General features: G+C 47.4%; 1 protein-coding gene across 1 annotated transcript in view; it reads right to left on the reverse strand.

The window, feature by feature from the left end:
- The window catches only part of HUWE1 (HECT, UBA and WWE domain containing 1, E3 ubiquitin protein ligase), a 121,077-nt gene extending 120,852 nt beyond the window's left edge, over nucleotides 1-225 (reverse strand). The window contains exon 1 of the mRNA XM_018560716.1: nucleotides 100-225. The gene's annotated coding sequence lies outside the window, so the exon portion shown is untranslated. The remainder of the gene's footprint in view (nucleotides 1-99) is intronic.
- Between the last annotated feature and the right edge of the window lie 11,467 nt (nucleotides 226-11,692).

Raw genomic sequence — 11,692 nt, forward strand, 5'->3', positions numbered from 1 at the left:
GAGGGGACCGCCGCTACCCGTGAGGTGCCCCCGTCTGTCAGCCACCCGCCTTCATTTAAACCCTCCTCCAGCGCCCTACCGGCACGCAGCACCGTTTACCTGATCGGGTCAGCAAACTCAGCTCCAAACTCCAGCCGCCTCCGCCATCTTAACACAGCCCAAAGCCCCTACTGACTGCTGGACCCGTGAGCGCAAGAGCCGCGGCGCCTAGTCTCGCGAGACCCCTTCCTGCTGGCCACGCCTCCCTTGTCTGCCCAGCTAGTCGGGGCTAACCTCGCGAGATTTAGCCCGGCTAGCAAGGCCTGTATGTCAGTATCTCGCGAGACTTGCTGACTGCAGGGTTCCCCCTCCCCTCTGCCCCCGCCCCCTCCACTGACAAGTATCGCGAGAGCGTCATTCCTCCATCTCCAGCGAGCAAGAAGCTGTTTCTCCTCCGGATGGAGGCCCCGGCGCGTCGCAGCAGATCTCGTGATCTCTGCCCCGGGAGTCTCGCGAGATTTCGTCAAGCCGCGCTTGCGGTGACAAGACTGTCACTGGAATTGCTTTATCATGGACGGCGGACATTAGTGACGGAGCTCATTGTAGCTGGGTGCCGATAGGTGGCAGTGCTCGCTGGCCATGACCTCCTGTGGGCGGTCTGTCACTGGAAATCTCTAGCTATGTCCTAATTTGCCGTTTATGTTCCTCTTTGTGGTTGAATGTAATGTTCTGCCGCAGTTTGAGATGGTGCAGTGTGGGGGGAAGTGATAACAATGGGGAGAATGTATAAAAACTGGAGCAGCTGTGCATGGCAACCAATCAGCTTCTCTCTTCCGTTTGCTCAGGTAAGATTTGAAAATGAAACAGGGAAGCTGATTGGTTGCCATTCACAGCTGCACCAATTTTTGTCTGTTAAATTCCCCTCATTGTGTCTGAGACAAAATTTGTATCAACTGGTACGCAGGTTGCTAGGGGCAACTGCAAAACATGAGCTAGAACTGTGGCTCCGTTCACACATAGCGGTTTGAATGCAGTGCGGTTTTCCGCCTGTCCGCACGCACGACCCCCCCAAACACATCCACGGTTTCCACACGTTTGCGGCTCCTACTGTAGCCGGAACGAGCGGAAGTCACCCAGAATGTCGCACTTGTACCTTTTTTGCACAATGCGCGTTTTTGTGTGCCGCGTGGACGATGCGCAGGTGTGAACAAGCTACATTAGAATGTATTCGTTTTTGTGTTTGGTGCGGAAAAATGCTAATGCGAGAACAGAGCCTAAGACCTCATTCACACTGCCGTATAGCACAATGCGTATAGATGCGTGCTAGAGCTGCAGCTAACGATTATTTTCAAAATCGATTAGTTAGCCGATTATTAAGTTCGATTAATCGGATAAACAATACAAAAAAAAATTAAAAATGGCTCCAGTGATGGACTACTAGTTTGTATTGAGATTGTAGTCCTTCACACGTGCAGCGTTTTTTTCCCCATATGCAAATAAATGGCTCCATGCACATAGCTGCGCCTGGAGCCGTATTTTTGCGCTGCGTAAAGATGCGCAAAAAAATATTGAACTGAGATGCGTCCAGGCTCGGAATTTCTGTGTATTTTACGCGCGCGTGCACATGTGTCTGCCTGTGTACACGTGTACAGTACAATAAAGTTTCCATTGAAACTGATGCATTCTGGGATTGCATACAGTTCACGCATTTACAAATATGTGTACAATTTTGCTCTTGCGTTGTGTGTGAATGAGGCCTAAGACACTTTTTTTCCCCCTTTCCAATGGGAAACTTGGATTCAAAGGTCTATGACAAGGTTGTCATCCTTATCCTTCCTTAACGCTGAACTCCGGGCACACAAGCTTTCATTTACATATATTCCTCAATAGCCACAAAGGATATAAATCCATGTGGCCTTATAGAAAGTATCAGTGACGTCATCACTGTGCTGTACATAGACTGTGCAGAGAGCAGAGCTATGGGAGGGGCTTACCAGGCTCCACCCACTACAGGCTGCCTACAGAAAGCTACAGCGGGGGGTGGAGATAACACCAGTCACCCTGCACAAAGAAAGAGAGAAGCAGTGAGTGGTCTTTGTTACAGGAAGGGGTGGAGACAAGACCAGTTACCCTGCACAAAAAAAGAGAGAAGCAGTGAGTGGTCATTATTACAGGAGGGGGCGGAGACAAGACCAGTCACCCTGCACAAGGAGATAGCAGCAGTGAGCGGTCTTTATTACAGGAGGAGGCGGAGACAAGACCAGTCACCTTGCACAAGGAGAGAGCAGCAGGGATTGGTCTTTGTTACAGTAGGGGGTGGAGATAAGACCAGTCACCCTGCACAAAGAGAGAGAGAGCAGCAGTGAGCGGTCTTTATTACAGGAGGGGGGCGGAGACAAGACCAGTCACCCTGCACAAAGAGAGAGAGCAGCAGTGACCGGTCTTTTTTTTATAGGAAGCTCCAAGTGTTCTTCCAGATCACTGCACAGATCTGGAAGAAATACAAAAAACTCGATCATGTAGTACTAACCCAGTGTCATTAATTTGGAGATGGATAGAGCTTTCTTTTCACGATTTTTTTTATTCTATTTTTCACTATATCAAGGAAAAATGATCAACACTTCTTAGAAAAACTGTTTCCTTTACTGTCTGTTGTAAAACCTATCGTATAAAAACGCCAGGATGGCACAATAGCGCCCTAAAAGTGTTGATCGCTGAGTGTTTGAAAATTACTCGGGGGCATGGTATGTTTACTATATCCTCAATTATGAATGAATAGGAAGTGCTCTACATCACTTCCTGTTCATTCATGATTGTGGACATAGTAACTCATACTATCTCTACAGTTTATGAATGGACAGGAGCACTCAGTATAGAGGCTTCCTGTTCATTCAGTGCAGGAGCTGCAGAAAAAAAGAGATTTTGGACTCTGTGTCCTTAATCTCTTTTCTATTTCAAAAGGTAAAGACCTGTTTAGAGTTCTGATATTTCCCCACAGCCCCTGAGAGTAAAGTAAAAAATAAATAAAAATAAAAAAAACATTAAAAAACATTTTTTAAAAAGGTTAGAAAAACAAATAATTTATGGCTACGGTTTCTATTTTTTTTCTTTTCGGTTTCGGTCTGAAAATTCAATTTCGGTGGCCCTCTAGTAGAGATAGATGGACTTGACTAACAAATTTAAAGGAGAAAATCACTCAACCTCATAGTTCGAGCTGACGTGTGACAATGAAGCTGTCACACGTCGGCTCAATAGATCGGAAAGTGAGCGAACGCATACGGTCGCTCATCTCCCTGCAGAGAGCCGTGACTGTCAGTCACCATTCCCTGCAGGGATTCCCCCCGCTCCGATCCTCCAGCGCTGACTGGAAGGACGGACGGGAGAGGGGGCGGGTACAGCTGGCTCTGCCTCTAGATAGGCAGAGCCAGCTGTCACTCAGGCAGCTGGGTGGATCTCGACAGTAATGTCGGGATCCGTCCCGGCTGCGGCGGTCTCAGTATACCGCAAGCTGTAGCTCGCCATATACTGAGCTTTGGGTGACGCTACTTTGTGTCCTCTCATGACCCTTAGAGAACTGTGGGGAAAAACACCCCATAGTTCTCTTTTAATTTGAACTTCAGCTAACATTTTTTAAGTGGCCATCAAGCAGGGGAACAATCTGATAATTTAGGGAAAGGAAATGTTTCCTATGCAAGAGAACAACAAAAGATTTATCTCGCTCTTCTGACACTTATCACGTAGAAAGGAGGCAAAATCTTCCCAATGGGGATACAAAAAACGATTCTAAATATTCCTCAATCTACTGGAAAAAAATGTGTGGCTGTCTGTACACATGTTGGGGGTATTTCCTCTCACTTCCTGTTCTGCCTGACACCTATTAAATAGACAGGAAGTGAGGAGGTTTACTTCCTTTTTGTTCAGCCCCATACCTGTCAAATAGACAAGAATTGAGCAGAGATATATTCCAGTGATACCAACAGAAAAAAATTGAAACCCTTTCCCAATCTACCTTGACAGAAAAAAGTTTTGGCTAGAGTTGGGCTTTAACCACTTGCTGACCGGGGTGTTACACCCCTTCCTGTCCAGGTCATTTTTCAGTATTTAGCGCTGCGGTACTTTGACTGACGTTTATTCCGTCATGCAGCGCTGTACTGAAATACATTTTATACCATTGTTTGGGGAAAGATAGAGCTTTCTTTTGGTGGTATTTAATCACCACTGGGGGGTTTATTTTTTACTATATAACAAAATGAAACATTACCCCAATTTTTTGGTAAAATATAAGAGACGGGGTCACGTTGGGTAAATAGACATCAAACATGTCAAGCTTTAAAATTGCGCTCGCCCGCAAAATTGCAGAAAACTACCATACCCAAAATTGGCCATAGGCGTCGCTTTAAAAGCTTTTACCGCTCATCAGTTTAGTGTTATCAGTGATTAATGGCCCTAAAATATTTGCTCTCACTCAGACATTCGCGGCGATATGTAACATGTGCAGCACAAATTCTCAACCTTTTTTCAGTCGCAGCACCCTTTAAAAGTATTCAAAATCCCAAGGCACCCCAGTGTAAAATGTAAAAAAACATTCCGGTCCAGTGCGTTCTGCATCAATACTGCATGCACTATTTTTGCAGAACGCAAGCACTAATGTGCCTGCGTTCTGCTGCTTTCCATGTGTGGGCGATCGCACTGCGGGCGGGGGGGGGGGGGGGGGGGGGGGGGGGGCGTTGGAGCCTGCCTGCGGGGCGTGGCTGCGGTGCCATTGACTTCAATGCACCGCCACGAACCCTCCCGCCCCTGAATGAAGGGAGCCAGCCGCCTTGCGTTCCAGAGGCTGAACACACTGGAACGCGGATTTAATACCCTGCCAATAGAAATGTGTAGGCAGTAGGAAGGGGCCAGCAAGCTTTGACTATCAGGAAGTACCTAAGCTTTGTTTGTTAGAACACCTGAGACTTGGCCATGAGGAGGATCTGGGGGCTGCTGCAAGTATAAGCATCCCCCCACAACATAGTAGCCTGACACTTTGTTGAGTATTATAATATAGACACAAGACAATTTTGAGGCTACTTCTGTTACATTTTGTTGGGAAAATATTTAACATGGTGTGTTTTACAAAAGCTAAATAACAGTGTATCACCAATTAATTATTAGGATTGTCATGTTGCTTTTTCTTTAATCAAGTCTCTGACAAACAAATAGTTAGCATTGCACATTCTGATCCATTTATATTAAGATGTTTGATGCATGTAGAGAGCGGTTTGTGCATCACCAATAAGTTAAATTTAAGTAGATATACAGATACATATGCAGGGGCGTATCTGCCGCGAGGCAAACAAGGCGTTTGCCTGGAACGGCAGATTCGCTGAGGGCGGCGTTGCTGCCTTGCCTAGGACAAAGCTGCACATCCCCCCCGGAATGACCCGCCGATTCCCGCAGATGGCATCACCCACCTCTGTATAGTGCGCTCTCGCCCCCAGCGCCAGCACCACGACACAGAGCAGCAGCCGGTATCTAGCACACAGCGCCGCTGCTGCTTGCGGGCCGTCACGTGACGCGGAAGTCTTCCTCCTGTCATCGGGTCTGCTAGATACCGGCTGCTGCTCTGTGTCGTGGTGCTGGCGCTGGGGGCGGGAGCGCACTATACAGAGGTGGGTGATGCTATCTGCCGAGAATCGGCGGGTCAGTCCGGGGGGGGGTGCTGTATGAGCAGCGGCGGGTCAGTCAGGGGAGGGGGGATTTTCCGAGAAGCTGCGGGGGAGGGGGCGGCCCTGCTGTCTTGCCTAGGGCAGCAGCAAAGTTAAATACGCCGCTGTACATATGGCATACAATGTCAAATAGTAAACACAAACCGAAGTAGAAAAGATTTCTTGTCCACCTTATTATACGTGCATGACTTCTCTAGAGTCTCTCCCATCCTCTGGAACTCTTTACCCCAAGCGGTCCATCTATCTCCCACTCTGACTGCCTTTAGGCGATCCCTTAAAGGTGGCCATACACTCTACAACCATCGCAAGACTTTAGTCTTGCGATGGTTGTAAAGGGATTTAAAAAACGTACGATCTGCCTATCTTGGACAGGCAGATCGCACTCTCGATCATCGAACTTCCGATGACCGCAATGCTGAACGGGCAGTGTGCGCGTGCGCACACCGGCCCGTTCAGCATTTGTCTTCCGAGCACCGTTCTAACCAGCCGAGAATCGTACGATTCCCGGCTGGTTTTTGAACATGCTGATTCGACAGAAGACGTGCGACCGTTTCTACTGTATGTTCACACTGCTCGATTATCGTACGAAAACCCGATCGCATACGATTATCGTACGATAATCGTGCAGTGTATGGGCACCTATGGCTCATCTCTTCAGGCAAGCCTATCCCACCTCAAACTGAACACTCAACCATCACGTTCTCAAACAATTTATCCCACACAGCTCCCTCCTCATGTATCACTGGCCCCTCCCTTTTAGATTGTAAGCCCTCAGGGGCAGGGCCCTCCTTACCATCTTGTCTTGAACTGTATTGTGATTGTAATGTCTTCCTTATATTGTAAAGCACTGCGCAAACTGTTGGCGCTATATAAATCTCGTATAATAATAATAATGTGCAGCTCTTTAGAATAACCATTCACCTAGTTGGGGTGGGTGGGTCGGTGTTGTTCCTGGTGGGACACAGAAGACCATCAGGAAGAAAACATTGATGTAAAAAAGGAAAATGGAAGAACTGTGATGGACCCTATGGTGTAGTAATTAGTCACACTGTAGAACAAACACAAAGGAGTTGGGTGGCGTGCATTGTGTAGGTTCCACGTGACAATGGGATGAAGGCCACGGCAACATGAAAAAAACTGTTGGAGAATACTTCTGTCCCCACACAGGTCCGGCAGTGGTCACTTTCGATGCTCCAGACGGTCCAATCCAAGAAGTCCAATGTGGGGTGTTAGTATGGTACGTACAGAAGGATATACATGGAAAACCCTGCTATTGATGTAAGAGTAGGTTTACCTCTATCCTGATGAGGTGAGAGGACATCCTTTCCAGTCCAATTCAAATTGCTCTGGCAAAATTAATTCAGAATCTTTCCCCTATTCATTGTTCCTGTAAGCTAATATAATATTGTTGCCGTACATGGTTGCTTTTTGTGCTTTGAACAAGGAAACTAGGGATGTAACAGAGGCGTAGTTTATGGTAAAGTATTAAGTCAAATGTGGTATGATTAGGTTGTTGCAGCGTATGAAAGTAATGAGCTGTTTAGACACCAGGTGAAATGGCCGATTTGGGAAAAAATTCTCCAATTCAGCTCACTTTCCAGTTCAGCTATGTTGTCCTAGATTGTTCACTTCTCCTGCCTTCTCCAAACTCTTCTGAAATTCTTGATTTGCTTTAGTTTCTGTTTGTTATTAAGAGCCTGGCTTCTGTGCTAAGCCCCATCTTTCTATCCATTAAGATCACTTTTGTGGCCATTAAGGGGATTCCTATTGAACTGGGCAGAGGTAGGTGGTGGGCCTCATCAATAAATCAGGATGGCTATGCCCAATAATGAAAAGAGTTTATCAGAGACACCTTGAGGTACCTTCGGTCAGAGACCATTTGTTGGCAAGCTAGCCCCCTCCTTTTTCTCTACTTGTTCTTTCTTTTGCCCCTTTTTTTTTTTTTTCCTCTTCCCCTTTTCCTTTAATTCCCTTTTCTCTAGTCACCTTCCAGGACAGCATCAGAGAGATAGGCTCCTCCCACCGGAAACACATCACCCACACCTAAAATAAAAAGAGTACCAGCACACTTCAGTTAGGCATGGAGTACAGCAGAGGGTCAGTGGACCTGGGGTACCCATGACGGGGGGCTTCCAGGACAGCCCCAACGGTCCAAATCAATGTTAAGATTGCCTATGGTTTCCTGCATAAGTGTATGCATGGCAACTAGCCCTTTGGTGTTGTGGACTCAGGGGAGTCCCCCCCTAGTGCAGGACCTCTGCTTCAGTTTTTTCACATGTATGATTTTTTTCACTTGCCTGTAATGCAGCAGCCTCTGGGCTCCTACAGCTGCTTCGGCTGCGGTCTTCTGCGGCATTTCCTCCGGTTACTGGGCGCCGGTCTGGGGCAGCAGTAATACAGGAGTGGCCGGGTGATGACAAGGAGCCGCGGGTACGGTGGTCCCTCGTGGAGGGGATGGTTAATCTGGCGGACGAGACGCAAGGGCGGAATCGACGCTTTTTGCGCACTTCCGTCCAGGACCGGAGCTCCGAGTCTGACGTTACTTCCGGGAGCGTAGGTCATAGGACCCAGCACTTCCAGGTTTCAGCAACCGCTCGGTACACGCTACAGATGTCCAACACAGCTGAAGCAGTGGGTCGCAAGTCCCTTGCGGTGCCCACACACGCAAGGGGGGGCACCAATGGTGGGGCACATGAGCTGGAGTTGGAGGGGGCAGGGGGCCCAGCAGGAGACTCGACAACCACAATGGCATCACCAGATCTGGGGGATCCCGGTGCCGGCAGCTCTAAGGTAAGAGAAGGGGAGTTCCCCATTCCTCTACCGGTTATTTCTCAGTGTTTGGGGGCATGAGAAATGGGGTTGACACATGGACTGGTTTTTTAACATAGCTTGGTCATTTTGACTTGCAGAAAACGGCTGCAACAAATCGATCAAACAATAGGAATTGTGCACAATGCAATGTGAAATTATTCCGCCACCTCCAAAAAACCCCTATGCCAATCTTGTATTGGAAAACTGGTTAAGGATGAATCTTCCAGCATGTTTAAAAATCTGATGGATTCCATGCGAGAAGAAATGGTGTTAACTTTTCAGTCACTCCGCACGGTGATAGAGGATGCGGATATGACTGGTAGCCATACGATGGCAGTTCCTTCATGCTCAGGGCTTCACATGGCTTCACGTACAAATAGCACAAATGAGAGGGCTACTACCGTGTCGGATTCTTCGACTGCCTCTGAAGAAGAGGCTTGTTTTGGAGTCAGGTGAAGAAATGGAACATTCTCAAGGAGGATATTTGTTCCCTGCTCACGAGACCAGTGAGCTTCTCAAATCAGTATGGGATACCTTGGGTATATCTGAAGAGCAAGGGGAGCTGTCTATATATGACAGACTGTATAAAGGGCTACAGCCCAAAAAGGGACGCACGTTCCCAGTACACCAAACTATCAAGGAGGTGGTGAAGACAGAATGGAATGATCAAGAACGGAAAGTATTATTTTCTTCCAAACTTAAAAGGAGATTTCCCTTGAAGGCTGAAGACTGTGAGGTGTGGGAAAAGTGTCCCAAAGTGGACGCCTCCTTGGCCAAATTTTCAAAGAACACGGATCTGTCCTTTGAAGATATGGGACTCCTGAAAGACCCCATGGATAAGAAGGCTGAAACCCTGCTCAGGTGAGCTTGGGAGGCAGCAGGGGTTGGATTCAAGCCAGCGGTAGCTGTCACTTGTATGGCAAGAACGCTGGATGTCTGGCTGTCACAGCTAAAAAAAAACATCTGAATGCAGGGACTGACAGCCACGATTGTGGATTCCCTGCCAGTGCTGGAAAAGGCAGTGGCCTATATAGCAGATGCTTCTATGGAAGCGGTGAAAAGTTCGGCCCGTACCACGGCTCTTATCAATTCAAGCAGAAGAGCGCTATGGTTAAAGACTTGGCCGGGAGATGTGGCATCAAAGACCAAGCTCTGCGGAATCCCGTTTGGGGGTAACCTCTTGTTTGGTCAGGAACTGGAAACAGTACTTGACAGATCGGCAGATAGGAAAAAAGGATTTCCCTACCCAAAAAACAGGATAACAAAGTTTTCAGAAATCAGCGTTATCAGCTGAGCAAAAGAGGTATTCCGCATAAAGATAGACAATTCAAAAGGTAGAAATTGGGAGAATAAGAAGGGGAAAAACAATTTCTTTTTTACCCCTCCCCAACCCCCAAGACACAATGACAGAGCTGCCATTGTGGGGGGGAAGATTGAGGGATTTCCTCCCGCAGTGGCTTCAGATTACAAACAGTATGTTTGTACTGAATTTGATCCGCAGAGGTTGCAGAATAGAACTGCTGTGAGTCCCTCCCTCCAGATTTTTGGTAACTTGTCTTTCTCGGGACCCAGTCAAATCCAGGGAAATGACGTCAGCAGTGCAAGACCTTCTAGACCAAGAAGTAATTTGTTCGGCAACAGTCACAAAAGAAAAAAGGGGGTTTTACTCACATGTATTCCTCAGGAAGAAGCCGTCAGGGAAGTTCAGGGTTATTCTGAACCCGATACCCATGAACAAGGTCGTGCCCTACAAGAAGTTCCGCATGGAGTCGATCTACACAATAAGGCAATTGTTACTCCCAGGTATGTTTCTGGCCATAGTAGACCTAAGAGACGCATACCTACATATACCAATGGCAGAGGAAGCCCAGAGATTGCTGAGATTTGGGCGTTTCACCTGCGCCTGGACTATTTAAGCCTAACAGCCTGGTTTCTGAGAGGGACCTGCTGTTAAAGAAAGGTTTGTCAGATAGGGTGGTTACCGCCCTCATATCTAGTCGGAAACCTTCCTCCTTGGCGATACACAATAAGGTGTGGAAAGTCTACTCTGCATGGAAAGCAGACAGAGGTTACGGGGAACTTACGAAGGTGGTTTCAGTATTGGAATTTCTCCAAGACGATGTCGAGAAAAATTTGTCATGTAGTACCCTTAAAGTACAGATCGCGGCACTATCCTGTTTTTTTAGAACACAGGCTGGCAACAGAGCCGCTAATTAAAAGATTCCTTACAGCAGTAGCCAGGGCAAAGCCTCCATGTACTACTCGCTTTCCCACTTGGGATCTGTCGGTGGTCCTGCGGGCTTTCTTAAAATCCCAGTTCGAACCAATAGAAGAATGTTCACTGAAGATCATGACATTAAAAACATCACTCTTAGTAGCCATAGTATCAGCAAGAAGGGTCAGCGAGATTCACGATCTGTCAATTTTAGACCATACTGCATGATACTGCCGGATAAGATTATCTTGAACCCCAAACTGGCTTTTCTCCCTAAAGTGGTCTCAGTGTTTCACAGGACGTAGTTATCGCATCCTTCTGTGCAAATGAAATGTGTACTGGAATACCTTGACAAAACGAAGGACATTCGAAAATCAAGCAACCTGTTTGTGTTGTTTTCAGGTCCTAAGGGCTTCCAAGAGTTCCATAGGTAGGTGGATTAATATGGCTCTACAACAAGCATACGACAATCTGAAAACACCAGAGCATTTAACGGCACACTCCACAAGGGCCTTGGCTGCCTCTTGGGCAGAAAGAGCTGGAGCTACCCCAGATCAAATATGCAGAGCGGCAACCTGGTCCAGTTTTTTGACGTTTGTCAAACACTATAGAGTGGACGTGGCGACTAGCCAAGATCAGGCTTTCGGAAGCAAAGTTCTGCAAGCTGTGGTCCCCCCTAATTGTGAGTATGGTGCTCGTTTATCCTCTCTGATGCTGTCCTGGAAGGTGACTAGAGAAAATTGGAGTTACGATCTCCTTTTCTCTCTCCATCTATTTTCATCATCTCTTTTTCTGCTCCCCTCTTCTGCCCCTTTTCCTCAGTTTCCTCCCCCCCATCTCTGCCTGCTTCCATCTATCTTACTCCCTTCTATGTCTTCACCCACTTTTACTTTCTCATCCCCCTCCTCTCTCTGTCAGGTTTCTCTACTCCCTATTCATCTCTCTACTTGCCCTCCGCCCTTTTTCTTCTACCCCCCAT

This window comes from Nanorana parkeri, unplaced genomic scaffold (genome assembly GCF_000935625.1).
Source record: "Nanorana parkeri isolate BGI_ZX_2015 unplaced genomic scaffold, ASM93562v1 scaffold475, whole genome shotgun sequence".
Taxonomy (NCBI): Eukaryota; Metazoa; Chordata; class Amphibia; order Anura; family Dicroglossidae; genus Nanorana; species Nanorana parkeri.